This window comes from Alnus glutinosa, chromosome 2 (assembly GCF_958979055.1).
Source record: "Alnus glutinosa chromosome 2, dhAlnGlut1.1, whole genome shotgun sequence".
Taxonomy (NCBI): Eukaryota; Viridiplantae; Streptophyta; class Magnoliopsida; order Fagales; family Betulaceae; genus Alnus; species Alnus glutinosa.
In genome coordinates, this window is record NC_084887.1 from 17,090,200 (window position 1) to 17,107,589 (window position 17,390).

The window sequence follows — 17,390 nt, forward strand, 5'->3', positions numbered from 1 at the left end:
ATTTTTCATCGCATGAGAAAAACAACTATCTAGCATTAAGATGAATAGGAAAACTTATCAGATATCAGACATAAACTCTCAATCATATATAAGCATATTCAATTAATGCACAATGAACTGAGATATAAGGCAAAAACACATACAATATATGAAAAGCTATATATATATATAATTAAAATTCTGTATCTTCTCCCCCAATTTTTTTTTTTTTTTTTTTTTTTTTTTTTTTTTTGTGTTAAAAACAATAGAAAAACAACAAGAACATGCTTATGGAAAAGGAAATAACATCTAGTCCCAGCATGTAAGGTAAAATCAAACCTGTCATCAGGGAAAGATGTTTAGAAATACCAAGACAAAAAAGTAGCCACCCAACGTGCTTTAATTGTTATCCCAAAAAAAAAAAATATCTGCAAAAGTTTCTCAAGACAACAAGAGAAAATATGGGAATAGAATAAATGGTTCCTCAAATAGAATGCAAGGCACGAATAGGATATGACATGATAAACTTTGCAATGCAAAACAGACTTGACATGCACTAGGATTTAGGAACCAAAATCCTAGGCATGGTAAGACTTCACTTCTACTAGGTGAGTCCATTCCCCCTCAAGGGGTGAATGATCTCATCATTCCTGACCCATACCGGCTTGACTCGTGGCGGTGGTTTGCAGGTCTTGTTCATGTTGTCCATTCTTCTTAGCATACATTGCATTAAGCTCAGTAACCCTTCATAGCCATGGTTGCTAATGGGCTTCTGTGGCTTTCTCTTGTAGCGCCTTGATTTGTTCTTCTTTTATTTGCCACTCTGATTGGCAGGAACCAACTTCAGTTGTTGTTGTTGATTTCATGGAGCCTGGAATGCAATCGGAGGTAGAGTGCCTGATGTTGCTCTTGTTGGCAGCTCCTTCTGAACCTTCGACTTCTGAGCCTGAAGATGTGGACATTTGGGTCGGATGTGACTGGTGATGCCGCAGTGATGACAAGTGGGCAGGCTTCTTTTGTTGGAATGCTGCTTGACTTTCTCCGATGAAATATGGTTAGCATTGATAAGCGTTGAATGTTACACATTCAAGCCCCTTAACTTATATATGTTAATTCATTAACGTTTTTATTTGTTTGATTTTGTGTTGTTTTATTGTTTTAAGGTTTTAAATAAAGTCACAATTAATTCCATTAATTTTGGGCTTAAAGTACACTTTGAGAAGACCTAGAAGATATATTTAAGCTTAACCAATCATAATAGAATACCTATATGATGTGATTAAGTTTAATCAAATCAAGTGAAGGATTAAATCAGAATTTCTCCACTAAGAGTCAAAATCGGATTGGATTCAAATTTGGATTCTGCATATGTCTCAGTGTTTGGATCATAACTTTTGCTTCAGATATCGGATTACAATAAATTGGTGGCGTTGGAAAGCTAATAAAAACTGTAACAAATATGTCCGAAATAGCCTTTCCCTAATTCGGACGTTTACTATGTCAAAATCGCCTCGTAATAAAAGACCGCAATTCTTGCCGAATTTGGAATCCTTTTCCTACTTGGATTGAAGTTTCAATCTCCTACTTTGACAAGAAGACTCAAGAGACGATTTTTCTGGAATTACAAGGGCTTTTAGGACTTGTGTGCTCCCTATAAATAGACTCCTAAGCTTCAAGAGAATGTGTGCTTGGTGCTTGGGCTTGTACTTAGATTTAGACAGAAAATTCTTCTTGGAGGCCTGACAAGTTGAAGAGGAGAAGAACATGGCAGGAGGCCATCCCAGTACCATGATGAGCGGCTAAATTCCTAATAGGGTGTTGATGTAGCCCTTTCCAAGTAACAATGGTTTAATTGTATTTTAATTTGGGATTTTCTATATGCATGATGGTTGTATAACTGTGAGAATTGATCTTAATGTTTATATTCAATTATTATGAATTTCTTATCTTGTCTTAGATCTTTTATATTGATTGAACTCAATCCTTCATATTTTCTGTGATTATGTGAATGATTGTTATACAACGGTTTTAATTGATATATGATCAAGAGGATTAGATAGACCATGCCTAGGGAAGACGGATTGTACTACACCCTAGTTTAGTGTAATTTAGGTAGACAGTCCGTGCCAACCGAAGATGGGTTATACTATTCCATTGATTGTGTGTATATCCTATTAAAGACGTAGTTAGTCCATGCCTAGGGAAGACGGGTCGTACTGCATCTTAGTGGTTAGGTGGACAGTCCATGCCAACCGAAGATGGATTATACTTATTCTTTAGAGGTAATTTCTTGACTACTCGAGTGAGAAGAGCCCTTTATCATGCATAGTATGAATTTTCCTTGTTAATTTATTATTGACCATTGTTATGCGGTGAGTGGTGAAATCAATCCTATATTCTTTATCTCATCCCTACTATCTTTAAATTTATGTCTTTTACTTTTATCTATTTATTTTTAAAAAACAAAATCAAATCAAACATATTTTAAATTAAGTTACTTTTAATCTCAAAAAGCTTGATAACAACACATACGCAGTCCTTGAGGTTCGACACCCTCTCTATAGCCTTATCCTACAAAGATTCGTTCTATTACGAGTGGTTAATTTTATTATTGATATATTTTGGTAAACAAAAGACCACATCAAGCATTCTTACAAACAATATTGCCCTTCCCTTTTATATGTCTCCTATGTGGAGGGACATATTTTGATGAGGAAGAAACTTCAACTTTATTTTTCCTTAGAGCATCCTGCTTAATCCAAGGCTTGTGGGATTTCAACAAATAATAATTTGGCCTAATATGACCAATCTTCCCACAATTATGACACTTAGGAATAAACTTACTTTGCATTCCTGATTCCTTGGAGTTAAGCATCACATGATTAGTTAAGCAAGAATTATCTAAACAAGTTGCATCTTCTATCACAAGCTTAATATCAATAGAATCTAATTCAGAATCGTAAGCATGTGAAGTAGAAGTACTTAAGTAATTAACAATTAAATCAGGCTTGTTAGAAATATCTGTATGAATACAAAGCATGCTTTTCAAAATTATTACTAGAGAATTTTTCCAAGAGATCCTCTGATTCTTTTTATTTATTCTCTAGTGCATCAACAGTATCAAAAAACATGGTATTCTCTGATTTCAAAGAGTCAATCAAAACATGTGATTCAGATAATTGTAAAATCAAAGACTTTTTTTCTTGCTTAATCTTCTTGAATTCTTTATTGGATTTCTTAAAGAGTTTACTTATCAATAAGGTATCTATAGAGAAATCATAAAAATCATCTTTAGAGAACTCAGGAAGATTTATGTTAGAAGAAGTCATGGATCACACTTAGGAAATAAATCCAAACACAAGTGAACCTCGCTCTGATACCAATTGAAAATAAATAATGACTTGTAAATAACCAAGTGCGTGTTTGTGTGCAACAAAATATCTTAAATGTAGAATTTAAAGAAGACAAGATATTTGTTGATAAAGTGGAAACTCTGTGAAGAGAAAAACCACTTCAGGACAGCCGAACCCAAGAAATCCACTATCCAAAAACAAAGCAAGTTACAAAGCACTCGTACTCACAAAACCTATTGTAATAGTCATACCTTTAACTATAGCACGAAGCCCATCATGAATACTTTCCAATCAAGTCTCCTATTTGAAGGGGTCTTTGATGGATTCCTTTACCTTAGGGCCGACCCCTAAGATAGACTTCACACAAACTGTTGAGCACACACTAGTAACAGCTAGAGAGCTAGCGGATCTTTGATTCTCCCTAAACACCCTCTCAAAGTTAAGAGAATTCAATACCAAATTTTGTACAAAACACATGCCTAGAGGCCTCTATTTATAGGCTTTAGAAAACCTAATTCTACTCAAAATTAGAGTCCTCTAGACGGTGTCCGGACGGCAAGCAAAGGGTACATAGCTCAACTTATGGACTCCTAGGCAATAACATGCAATGCACAATCTGAAAATCAATACATTGTGCAACACTTAGCATTTTCTAAGACTAGACTTACAATTAGCTCTTAAATCGCTCAAGAGCTAGACCAATGGAAAACCCATAGAATTTCTAGGGTTCTATTTGACAACCCAACAACAATAAATACTAGCCCATAAGATTTACTTAGGGTTAGACACTAGAAATTACAACTTAAACACATTACCCAAAATGCTAGGGTTTTGGAAATTTACCAAAATTCACCCAACACTTGGAGAATGTTTAGGAAACTCCAAAATACTCAAAACCTAAAGACTAATCAAGATCAAACTCATATATCTCAAGCTTTAACCCAAAATCTCAAAGAACAAGAGTTTACGAAATTACCTCAAAGCAATTGGTAGAAATGTAGATCGGGCTTCATAGATCATGTTTCCAAGTTTTGATTTGAGGTGGGAGGCTTGTATTTTCAAAGATCAAGGGTTTCCTATGAAAACCCAAAGAGAAATTGTGTGAAGGGGAAAGGAAAACGGGAGAAAATGAGCCAAAAAGACTTATTCTATCAGTTATCTCAAGTGCCATCCAGATGGGTTAAGTGGCCGTCCGGACGCGCACATTTTAAATTGCACCATCCTCAAAGGTGTTCGGACGGTGTTGCGAAAGTGAATCGACTGACCTTAGCATCCCCAAGAGCGTTCGGACGGAATGCAGATGGAAACTTATTGACTTGAGCGTTCTCAAGGGTGTTCGAACGGGCTACGAACGGGAACTTACTGTCCTGAACGTTTACAAGAGAGTCCAAATGATATGCAAAACGCATCCCATGTGAAAACAAATATTGAATTCTAAAAGAGCCAAGTGTGTGTTTGTGTGCAACAAAAATATCTTTAAATGCGGAAAACAAAAATACAAGATATTTGTTGATGAAGTGGAAACTCTGTGAAGAGAAAAACCTCTCCAGGGCAGCCAAACCCAGGAACTCCACTATCCAAAAACAAAGCAAGTTACAAAGCACTCGTACTCACAAAACCTATTGCAGTAGTCATACATTTAATTATAACACGAAGCCCATTGTGAACGCTTTCCAACCAAGTCTCCTATGAAAAATTAAATGGACTTCTAATTTAACAGTGTGTGTGAACAGTGTGCAATAAAATATTAAATGCAGAATTAAAGGAGACAAATATTTTGTTGACGAAGTGGAAACTCAGTTAAGAGAAAAACCACTCCGGGGCAGCCAAACCCAGGATATCCACTATTCAGAAGACAAAGCTAGATAAAAAGCAGTAACACTCACATACCCCTGATGCAGTGGTCGTACCTTGCTCTCTAACGTGTAACTCAACACGAATGCCTCCCAACCAGGTCTCCTATCTGAAGGGGTCTTCAATGGAATCCTTTACCTTAGGGCCAACCCCTAAGATAGACTTCACAGTTGATCAAATCACACATTGGCAAAGCTAGAGAGCTAGCATATCTTCAATATCTCCCTAAACACCCTCTCTAAGCTGTAGAGAATTCACCACCGAATTCTACGTTGAAAGCATGCCTCAAGCCTCTTATTTATAGGCTTCAGAAACCCAAAATCGAGTCAAAAATAGATTCTGTGGCACTCGCGTCCGAACGGGAGCCTTGAGCCGTCCGGACGGGCCAAGTTTTTCTTGTCGGAAAAGTAATTCTGGAATTTTATGGAAGACCGTCCAGATGGGCAAATCTTTTCGTCCGGATGAGTATAATGGTCGTCCAGATGCTCAATTTACATAAAATTTTGTTAACTTTCCAACAACGCCAATTTCGTCATAATCTGATATTTGAGTAAAACGTTATGTCCAAAATACCGGAGGGTTTCCGGTCGGCTTGACCGAGCGTCTAGACAGTCAACTGCAACCGCCTTTCCAAAGTAGACTGAAAGCTTCCATAACAAGGCCACGTCCGGACAGTGTTGCCCTAGCGACCGGACGGTTGCACTTCGGCTGTACGTAATTACCATAATTAGGCTTGGAGCGTCCGGACCCTGAAGGCTGATTTCCGGACGGTTGAACTGGTGCACGTAATTTCCATATTTGAAGCTTGATCGCCCGGACCATGAAGACTGACATCCGGATGGTTGAACTTAGAGTGCACGACTTGCCTTATGGAGGACATCGTCCGGACGAGATCACACATCGTCCGGACGGTAGCAGCCGTCTTCCCATAACTGTGTCTTGAGGCAGAAACCCTAATGCTTGTCAAATACTGAATAGCGTCGGGACAGTATAGCCACAACGTCCGGACAGATGCCCTGGAACACTGGGATCTTCTCGAACTCTGAAGAGCGTCCGGACGGATGCAAACTTGAACTATTCTGAAAAATTGAATTGACTTCTAAAAATAAAGTGTGTGCATAAGTGTCAACAAAAATTAAAGCACAGTGGAAAGTAAATGACACACAGATTTTTGTTGACGAAGTGGAAACTAAGTTAAGAGAAAAACCACTCCGGGGCAGCCAAACCCAAGAATTACACTATTCAGAAGACATAGCTAGATACAAGACAGTAACACTCACATGTACCGATGCAGTGGTCGTACCTTGATCTCTGACGTGTAACCCAACACGAACGCTTCCCAACCAAGTTCACCTACCTGAAGGGGTCTTCAATGAAACTCCTTACCTTAGAGCCAACCTTTAAGATAGACTTCGGTTTACAGCACAGCACACTTGTAAAACGGCTTCAGAGGGATTGATGACTTCTCTGAGCTCTAATGGAATTCACACCAAATTCTTGCAGTTTGTCAGTGCCCAGGGGCCTCTACTTATAGGCTGGGGGCTCAAATGAGCGTCAGGCAAAATATACCTGGGCACCATCCGGACGGTGGACATGGGCCGTCCGGACGGACAACTGTGCAGCAAGATTTTCTGAAAAATTTGCAGAGAAATCTTTCCAGTTTAAGGACATCGTCCGGACGGTCGCACGTCCGCTGCAAGTAATTTCCTTATAAGGCTCTCGAGCGTCCAGACCATGGGGGATGAGCGTCCGGACGGCTATTCTTCAACACACAATTTCCATATCGGTAATGCGCGCGTCCGGACCATGATAGGCAGTTGTCCGGACGGTTGAAGTCGAATCGGCAATTTCCTTCTTTGATGCACGTGCGTCCGGACCACAGCTGTCAGACGTCCGGACGGTCATATTTGAATTGTGATTCTTGCCTTACGGAGACGCACTTCTGGACGGGATACCACATCGTCCGGACGATTGATTGATCTTCCCTTTCTTGGAACTTGGAAAGAAATCAGAAACTGATCGAGTACTGGGAAGCGTCCGGACATGTTGCTAAAACGTCCGGACGGATGCAAGCAAGCACAGAAACTTCTCGATATAGTATGGGGTCCGGACGGAATGAACACTTCGTCCGGACGGATGATGCTGGTCTGTTTAGCGTCCGGACGAGATGACACGTCGTCCGGACGGATGGAACAGTGGACAAATGGGCGTCCAAACGGGATGGCTCGATCGTCCGGACGACTGACAGGGAACTTGAATTCTTCTGACTTGCAGACTCTGACTAGTGGAATCCCTGTTTACAGCATCTTTACATTTAAGTGATTTTGTCCAAACACAGAATGAGGCCAAAATACTAACAAACTCCCCCTTTGGTCATTCTGGGACAAAAATCACTTAACCGGTTTGGAAATACATTCCCGGTCGAAAAATAAAAATTACTCCCCCTTTTTGTTACAAAGGGACAAAGGGTAAAACAGAGTAATAAAAACTATCATAAAAATTACTCCCCCTAACGATCTTAGAAGGACCCTGGAAACAGAGTAATATAAGTTCAACAATTATCAAAAACATAGTCTGAAAAATTGCTGAATAGGGAGAAAGCATCAAAGTAAGGGCCTTCACAAGTATTGTAGCACACGCAAGTATTTCTGTCTGAAAAACTAGTCATAGAGCAGGTCAGAATTATGAGAACATGGAGATGATAGACCAGTATAGCAGAAACAAAAGTTACCCTGCCTAAATAATGAAGATAACCAGCTCAACTCATGCAATGCGTGTGTGTGTGTGTGTGAAGACTGATCCAACAAGGTTTGAAAAATCATGACACGAGCAACCGGATTTCCTAAAGAAGAGAAAGAATCCGTGACAGATTAGCCAAAAGTCAAACCTTACTCTTACTAGGACCTAGCCATCCTTATCTGATACACTCCCCCTGAGATACAGCACCGAATTGTTTTACTTGTACCATGAAGGACAAGATAAATTTTTACTTGCTCATAAAGGGCAAGGCATATTGTAGATTCAGTACAGAAGCAAGGATTAAACAATTTTTAAAGCACAAAAATCATATGAATAACTGCTCAATTCTTATGGTGCTGCAAGCTAGAGGAAATGCCAGAGTTTTGAGATCCTAAGTTCAACTAGCCTGTGGTCAATTTGACCATCTTATCACAAACCTCTTCTCTTATTCAGAAAGTCTAGAAGCAACCAGTCAGAGAAGGAAAAATGCATACCTTTGGGGAGTCTAGGATAGTGCATGAGGTCATCACATGAGACAAGCGACTATCAAACAAAAACAATGAGCAGGAAAAAACTTTTGTACATGTTAGACTGATGTTTTCACCCACATGTAAACATAATATATCAATGCTCAACAGACTAGTAAACTAGAAAGAATACATGAAATAGCTGACATACCTTGTGAAAGACTTACCCTGCTACAAAGAGTTCCTTTTTTTTTTTTTTTTTTTTTTTTTATTACAACATCATGCTATCAGAGGACAAAGAGTTCATCCTAGCATGGAACATCATGTCTAGGACATGGCACAAACACCAATGGCTTTACGAAGAGACTCAAACCTGCTACCATCTAGAGGTTTGGTAAGTATATCAGCCAATTGATTTTCAGTGGGAATGAATGAGAGAGACACCACCTCAGATTCCACCAGATCACGTAAAAAGTGATGTCTGATGTCGATGTGCTTGGTCCGAGAGTGCTGAATGGGATTCTTTGAGATATTAATCGCACTAGTATTATCACAGTTGATAATCATAGTATCCTGAGAGAATCCGTAGTCCCCCAGCAGCGTCTTCATCCACAATAATTGAGTGCAGCAGCTACCCGCAGCAATATACTCAGCCTCAGCAGTGGAGAGAGAAATAGACGCTTGCTTCTTGCTCATCCAAGCTATCAGATTGTTCCCCACGTAGAAGCATCCTCCAGAGGTGCTTTTTCTATCATCAGCATTTCCAGCCCAATCTGCATCAGAGTATCCTGCAACAACAAGATTCGTTTCTCTAGAATACCATATACCATAAGAGAGGGTATCATTTACATACCTGATGATATGCTTAACTACAGTGAGATGGGATTCCTTAGGATTTGCTTGGAAACGAGCACAAACACCCACACTAAAAGCAATGTCTGGTCGACTGGCTGTAAGATACAAGAGGCTCCCTATCATACTCCTGTAAAGTGATGAATCAACAGATTTGCCTACAAGATCACTATTGATCTTGACACTGGTGCTCATGGGAGTGCGAGCACGACTTTTTCCATCCAACCCAAAACGTTTGACCAGATCCCTAGCATATTTAGACTGAGAAATGAAGATGCCTTCAGTAGTTTGCTTAACTTGAAGGCCAAGGAAGTAGTTCAGCTCACCAATCATGCTCATCTCAAATTCTTGCTTCATTTCCTCAAAGAACTCATGGGCAAGAGAGTCTAAAGTAGCTCCAAAAATAATGTCATCAACATAAATTTGATCGATGAGTTTGTGAGTACCTTGTTGCCTGATAAATGGAGTTCGATCAGCTTGTCCCCTTGTGAATCCCTTGGCCAGGAGATAAGTGGTGAGACGCTCATACCATGCCTGAGGAGCCTTCTTAAGCCCATATAGTGCCTTTTTCAGCTTGTACACATGATGGGGATGATGAGGGTCTTGAAAACCCTTTGGCTGTTCTACATAAACTTCTTCTTGCAGAACTCCATTTAAGAAGGCACTCTTTACATCCATCTGATATAACTTGAAGTCAAGATGACAAGCAATAGAGAGAAGGATTCTGATAGACTCTAACCTAGCAACCGGGGCAAAGGTTTCATCAAAGTCTACTCCCTCTATCTGAGTATATCCTTGTGCAACAAGACGGGCTTTATTTCGAACCACAGTACCATGTTCATCTGTTTTATTCTTGAAGATCCACTCGGTACCAATAATATTCTGTTCTGCAGGACGGGGAACCAAGGTCCAGACATCATTTCTGGTGAACTGATGGAGCTCATCATGCATTGCAGAGACCCAGCCTTCATCCTATAGGGCTTCATCAACTTTCTTGGGCTCTGTCTGAGCTAGATAACAGTTGAAAGAGACTAGATTGGCTACTTCACTGGTGGGCTGAATGACTCTGCTTCTCAGCCTACGCCTTTCATCTATGTTCCCAAGCAGCTGCTGAGGAGGACGATTATGCTTCACCCATGGTTGCTTAGGAGGATTAGTAGGAGTATCCTCATTTTCGGAGGTAGTAGGAGTGGTATCTGAAGTCATGGGAGAAGAAGGAGATTCATCTAGAGACTCCTTTGAAGAAGGATTAATGAGATCAGTTGGGGCTGTTGAAGGTTCAACTGAATCGAGATGTTTTTCCTCCATGCTGATAGGTCTCTGAACTTCTTCATCATCAACTACTACATTTATCGATTCCATCATAGCCTCTGTTCTTTTGTTGAAGACTCTCTATGCACGACTGTTTGTGGAATATCCCAAGAATATACCTTCATCACTCTTGGTGTCAAATTTCCCCAGATTTTCCCTGTCACGAAGTATATAACATTTACTTCCAAAAGTTTTAAAATACTTCACTGTGGGTTTCTTACCTCGCCAGATTTCATAGGGAGTCTTGTTTGTTTCAGGCCTAAGCTAGACTCTGTTGATGATATGACAGGCAGTGTTTATAGCTTCTTCCCATAAGTGTTGAGCAAGATTTTTTGAGTGGATCATCACACGAGCCATCTCTTGAATTACCCTGTTCTTCCTTTCAACAACTCCATTCTGCTGAGGAGTGATAGGAGAAGAAAATTCCTGCTTGATTCCATATGAGCAACAAAATTCTTCGAACTTGAAATTTTCAAATTCTCTTCCATGATCACTGCGGATTCTCACAATCTGGCAATTTTGCTCAACTTGAATCTTCTTGAACAATTGTTGAGCTGTATCAAAGGCATCAGATTTTTCCCGAATAGGAATAGCCCATTTATATCAAGAGAAGTCATCAATAATAACTAGAATATATCCTTTCCCACCTAGACTAGTAGTTCTAGTGGGACCCATGAGATCCATGTGCAGTAATTCCAAATTTTTGGAAGTTAGAATACCTGAGGTCTTCTTATGGGCTGCTCGAGTTTGTTTTCCTAGTTGACAGGGACAACAGATTCCTTTTCCAGTCTTCTCCATTTTGGGCAAGCCTTTAACAACATCTTTGCTTGCAATTTTCAACATATCGGAGAAATTGAGATGCCCTAACCTCTGGTACCATAGCTCACTATCATCTATGGTTGCTTTGTTGCAGAAAATCTAAGGATCTGCAGCCAGACCAGAAAGACCGTAACAATTGTCAGCAGTTCTTTCTCCTCCCATGAGCCATCTGCCACTGCTGTCAAATATATTGCATTCCTTCTTGGAGAATTGCACCACCAAGTCATTATCACAGAACTAGCTGATGCTGAGGAGATTTGCCTTGAGCCCTTCTACATACAGAGCTTCTTGAGATGTTCCGAGGCCTGGAATGTCGATCCCTTTTCCAATGACTCTGGATTGACTTCCATCTCCATAGGTGAATCGCCCACCTTTGCCCATCTGAACTTCTTTTAGCAAAGTCTTATCACCTGTCATGTGCTTAGAACAACCACAATCCAAATACCACAAACAAGTATCAAGAATTTTTAGTGCAATATGAGAAACCAAACACAGATTATCTTCCTTTTTTACCCAGACTTGTTTGGAAGCTTTTTGATTATTAACCAGGACAGATTTTTGCTCATTAGGGGTGAGGTATGCTAACTTCTCACTAATGAGTTTCACTTGATCACTTAATACTTTAACTTGTTCTTCAAAACCTGGTTCATCTTTCCTAGGGATAAGGTTTTTCTTCCCAGGTTTCTGTGACCTAATTTGGAAACAGTTTGGACGAATATGACCAACAATACCACAGTGATGACAAGTAGGTATAGATTGATTATCCCCTTTACCCTTACAAATAGATTGAGTATGAGACATGATAGGTTTAATGAACATGGTCTTATGAACAGACATATCATGTGAAATAGAAGCAATTTTATCCATACTCAATATAGACATAGTAGAAGTCAAAAAACAACACTCAAGAAATTTAATCTTCTCAGAGTGTACCAATCTCTGATACCAATTGAAAAATTGAATTGACTTCTAAAATAAAGTGTGTGCATAAGTGTCAACAAAAATTAAAGCACAGCGGAAAGTAAATGACACACAGATTTTTGTTGACGAAGTGGAAACTCAGTTAAGAGAAAAACCACTCTGGGGCAGCCAAACCCAAGAATTCCACTATTCAGAAGACAAAGCTAGATACAAGACAGTAACACTCACATGTACCGATGCAGTGGTCGTACCTTGATCTCTGACGTGTAACCCAACACGAACGCTTCCCAACCAGGTTCACCTACCTGAAGGGGTCTTCAATGGAACTCCTTATCTTAGAGCCAACCTCTAAGATAGACTTCGGTTTATAGCATAACACACTTGTAAATGGCTTTAGAGGGATTGATGACTTCTCTGAGCTCTAATGGAATTCACACCGAATTCTTGCAGTTATCAATGCCCAGGGGCCTCTACTTATAGGCTGGGGGCTCAAATGAGCGTCAGGCAAAATATACCTGGGCACCGTCCGCACGGTGGACATTGACCGTCCGGACGGACAACTGTGCGGCAAGATTTTTCGAAAAATTCACGGAGAAATCTTTCCTGTTTAAGGACATCGTCCGGACAGGATGGTACATCGTCCGGATGGTCGCACGTCCGCTGCAAGTAATTTCCTTATAAGGCTCTCGAGCGTCCGGACCATGGGGGATGAGCATCCGAACGGCTATTCTTCAACACGCAATTTCCATATCGGTAATGCGCATGCCCAAACCATGATAGGCAACCGTCCGGACGGTTGAAGTTGAATCGGCAATTTCCTTCTTTAATGCACGCGCGTCCGGACCATAGCTGTTAGACGTCCGGATGGTCATATTTGAACTGCGATTCTTGCCTTACGGAGACGCGCGTCTGGACGGGATACCACATCGTTCGGACGGTTGATTGATCTTCCCTTTCTTGGAACTTAGAAAGAAATCATAAACTGATCGAGTACTGGGAGGCGTCCGGACATGCTGCTGAAACGTCCGGATGGATGCAAGCTGGCACAGAAACTTCTTGATACAGTATGGGGTCTGGACGGAATGAACACTTCGTCCGGACGGATGATGCTGGTCTGTCTAGCGTCCGGATGGGATGACACGTCATCCGGATGGATGGAACAGTGGACAGATGGGCATCCGGACGGCTGATAGGGAACTTGAATTCTTCTGACTTGCAAACTCTGACTAGTGGAATCTCTATTTACAGCATCTCTACACTTAAGTGATTTTGTCCAAACACAGAATGAGGCCAAAATACTAACATATTCGAAGCTTCTAGACACTGATGGGCATCCGGACGGAAAGATCTTGTCGTCAGGACGGATGGTGCTGGCTGATGAGAATCCGGACAGAATACCACGTCATGCAGATAGCTGACAGGGAACTGAAATAAACTTCCTTGAAAACTTCACAGAATCTTCTTGAAAAACATAGCTGAAGAGTAGACTTTGGATAAATCAGCATCCCTGTGAAAGCAGCAACATTACATAGAAGTTATTTTGTCTAACAGAATGCAGCCAACACAAAAACTAACAAACTCTCCCTTTGGCCATTCTGGGACAAAAATCACTTGACCGGTTAAAAATACAATGCCAATCCAAATCAAAAATTACTCCCCCTTTTTGTCACAAAGGGACAAAGGGTAAAACAAAGTAATGAGAAAAAAAACCACACAACAATTACTCCCCCTCAATGTCTCAGAAGTACAAGGGTAAACAGAGTAATAATATCCACAAACAAAAACTTTCTAAAATCCAAAACAATAGGAGAATAGAGAAAAGTTTGCAAGTGGCCCAAAAGAGAGGAACAGAAATCCTCCAAGTATCAAATCCTGCTGATCCACTGAAATCAATTAATGGAAAGAAATCCGTATAAAAAGCTGGATTTGAACTACTTCGGCTTTTAGTTCAGGAAGCCGGGAACCACGGACGGAAAACCTTCAATCTCTTGATTTTGCAAAGCCTGAAACTGGTTATCCACAGATTGACATCCTCTAAGCAACTGGTCTGCAAGATAAATGAGGAGATTCACCACTGAACCTCTAACTGATGCAGATCTGAGGGAATGCTACGGAAGGCTCTGTATGAGCTAAGGGAAAAGCCCATCTTAATCCTGAGACCTTTAGAATTTTGAACATCTGACTTCAACTACAAGTTTTCCAAAGGATCCATCTGTTAGATATTGTGCTGGGAGCTGCTGGACAACATATTCCTGAAAAGATTTAAACAGAAATATTTCCAAAAATAAGACCACAAAGAAATATTAGATCTTGTTAGTCACAAAAAGAAAGTGGTATTATGACAGCTGTCAATTGGATGCCCAAGAATTACACAAACAAAGATCGCAATCCAAATGACCCAGATATACCAATATCAACCCAACACACAGACATGATTTTCATGCACAAAAAATATCCCAATCAACAAATATTCCAATATTCTAAAAGCACAAAGACTTAAAAGAATAACGGAAGACACAATGAAGATCATAGAATGAGAACAATTGTGCAAAGAATGCCAAAGTCTCGAGAGAAATCCACGAGAAAAACACACAACATGCCATGATAAATCAATAAAAATGCAAAGATATGTGTATGGCAGAAAGAGAGATGCAAGTCTTAAGACTGCGCTTGTCTAGACGTAAGAATAGGTCCGTCCGAACACTTCACACTTGAAAATCTAAAACTTGAGGAAAATATGCAGAAAAATATTTTTCCCAAAAGTTAGCTTCAAAACACGCATGTATAAGCAACTGATAAAGCAGTCAAATAGCATTGCAAAAATATGCAAAGATATAAATGAGAGTTAAGTATTCAATAAGCACAAATTTTCTTGCAGATAGAAATTTTAAATAGATTACTCAACTCATGCAATGTGTGTGTGTGTGTGTGTAAAGACTTTCTCAATAAGGTATGGAATTCACTGATATGACAAAAAGCAACCAGATTTTCCAAACAAGAGAGAAAATCAATGAAAGATCAGCCAAAAGTCAAACCTTATCTTAGTAGGGCCTAGCCACCCTCATCTGATACACTCCCCCTAAGATGCAGCACCTAATTGTTTTACTTGTACCATGAAGGACAAGGTAAAATTTTACTTGCACATAGAGGGTAAGGCATATTGCAAATTCAGCACATAAGCAGTAAATATACAATTTAAAGCACAGAATTCATATGATTAACTGCTTGATTCTTATGGTGCTGGAAACTATAGGGAATGTCAGAATTTTTAGGTTCTAGGTTCAACTAGCATTTGGTCAATTTAGCCATCTTATCAAAAACCTCTTCTCTTATCTAGAATTTCTAGAAGCAAAAAGTCAGAGAAGGAAAAGATGTACCTTAAGGGAGTCTTAGATAGTGCACATTTTCATCGCATGAGGAAAGTAACTATCTATCATTAAGATGCAACAAGAAAACTTAGCAGATATCATGCATAAACTCTCAATCATATATAAGCATATTTAATTAATGCATAATGAACTGAGATATCAGGCAAAAACACATGCAATATCTGAAAAGCTATCAAGAGAAAAATAAAATTCTGCATCTTCTCCCAATTTTTTTTTTTTTTTTTTTTGAAAACCAATAAACAGAAAAACAACAAAGACATGCTTATGGAAAAGGAAATGAAATCTAATCCCAGCATGTAAGGTAAAGCCAAACCTGTCCTCATGGAGAGAGGTTTAGAAATACCAAGATAGAAAAACAGTCGCCCGACGTGCTTTAACTGTCATCCCAAAAAAAAAATATATGCAGATATTTCTCAAGACAAAAAGAGAAAATATAGGGGATAAAATAAACAGTTCCTCAAACAGAATGCAAGGCATGAATAAGATATAACAAGATAGACAGTGCAATGCAAACATACCTGACATGCACTAGGATTTAGGAACCACAATCCTAGGCATGGGAGACTTCACCTTTACTAGGTGAGTCCACTCCCCCTCAAGGGGTGAATGGTCTCATCCTTCTTGACCCATACCTGCTTAACCCGTGGAGATGGTTTGCGGGTCATGTCCATATTGGCCATACTCATTAGCATATCTTGCATCAGGCTCAGCAGCCCTTCATAGCCATGGTTGCTAGTGGGCTTCTGCGGCTTCCTCTTGTAGTGCCTTGGTTTATTCTTCTTTGATTTGCCACTCTAATAGGCAAGAACAAACTGTTGCTGATGCAGTGAAGCCTGAAGTACCGTAGCAGGTAGAGGGCTTGATGTAGCTCTCGTTGGCAGCTTCCTCTGAACCTTCAACTTCTGGAGCTATGGACATTTGGATTGGATGTGACCGATAATGCTGCAGTGATGACAGGTGGGCAAGCTTCTTTTGTTTGAATGCGTCTTGACATTCTCTGCAAAATTATGGTTAGCATTCTTACAAATAACATTGCCCTTACCTTTTATATGTCTCCTATGCGGAGGGACATATTTCGATGAGGAAGAATCATCAACTTCACTTTTCCTCATAGCATCCTGCTTAATCCAAGGCTTGTGGGATTTCAACAAATAACAATTTGGCCTAATATGACCAATTTTCCCACAATTATGACAAGTAGGAACAAACTTACCTCGTGTTCCTGATTCCTTGGACTTGGGCATCACACAATTATTCAAGCAAGAATTATCCAAACAAGCAGTGTCTACTATCACATGCTTAATAATAATGGAATCTAATTCAGAATCAGAAGCATGTGAAGTAGAAGCACTCAAATCATCAACAATTAAACCAGGCTTGTTAGGAATATCTGAATGAATACAAAACATGCTCTTTAAATTATCACTAAAGAATTTTTTCAAGAGATCTTCAGATTCTTTTAATTTATTCTCAAGTTTATCAATAATGTCAAATAGCATGGTATTCTTAGATTTCAAAGAGTCAATCAAAGCATGTGATTCAGACAACTGAACAATCAAAGACTCTTTTTCTTGCTTCACCTTTTTAAGCTCTTTTGGAAAAATAAGTTTATCGAATTTTACAAAAACTTTAGATAGCTCAATATCATAATTTTCTTCAGATGACTGAGAGAAATCCATGATAAAAGGTGTAATCAAAAAAATATA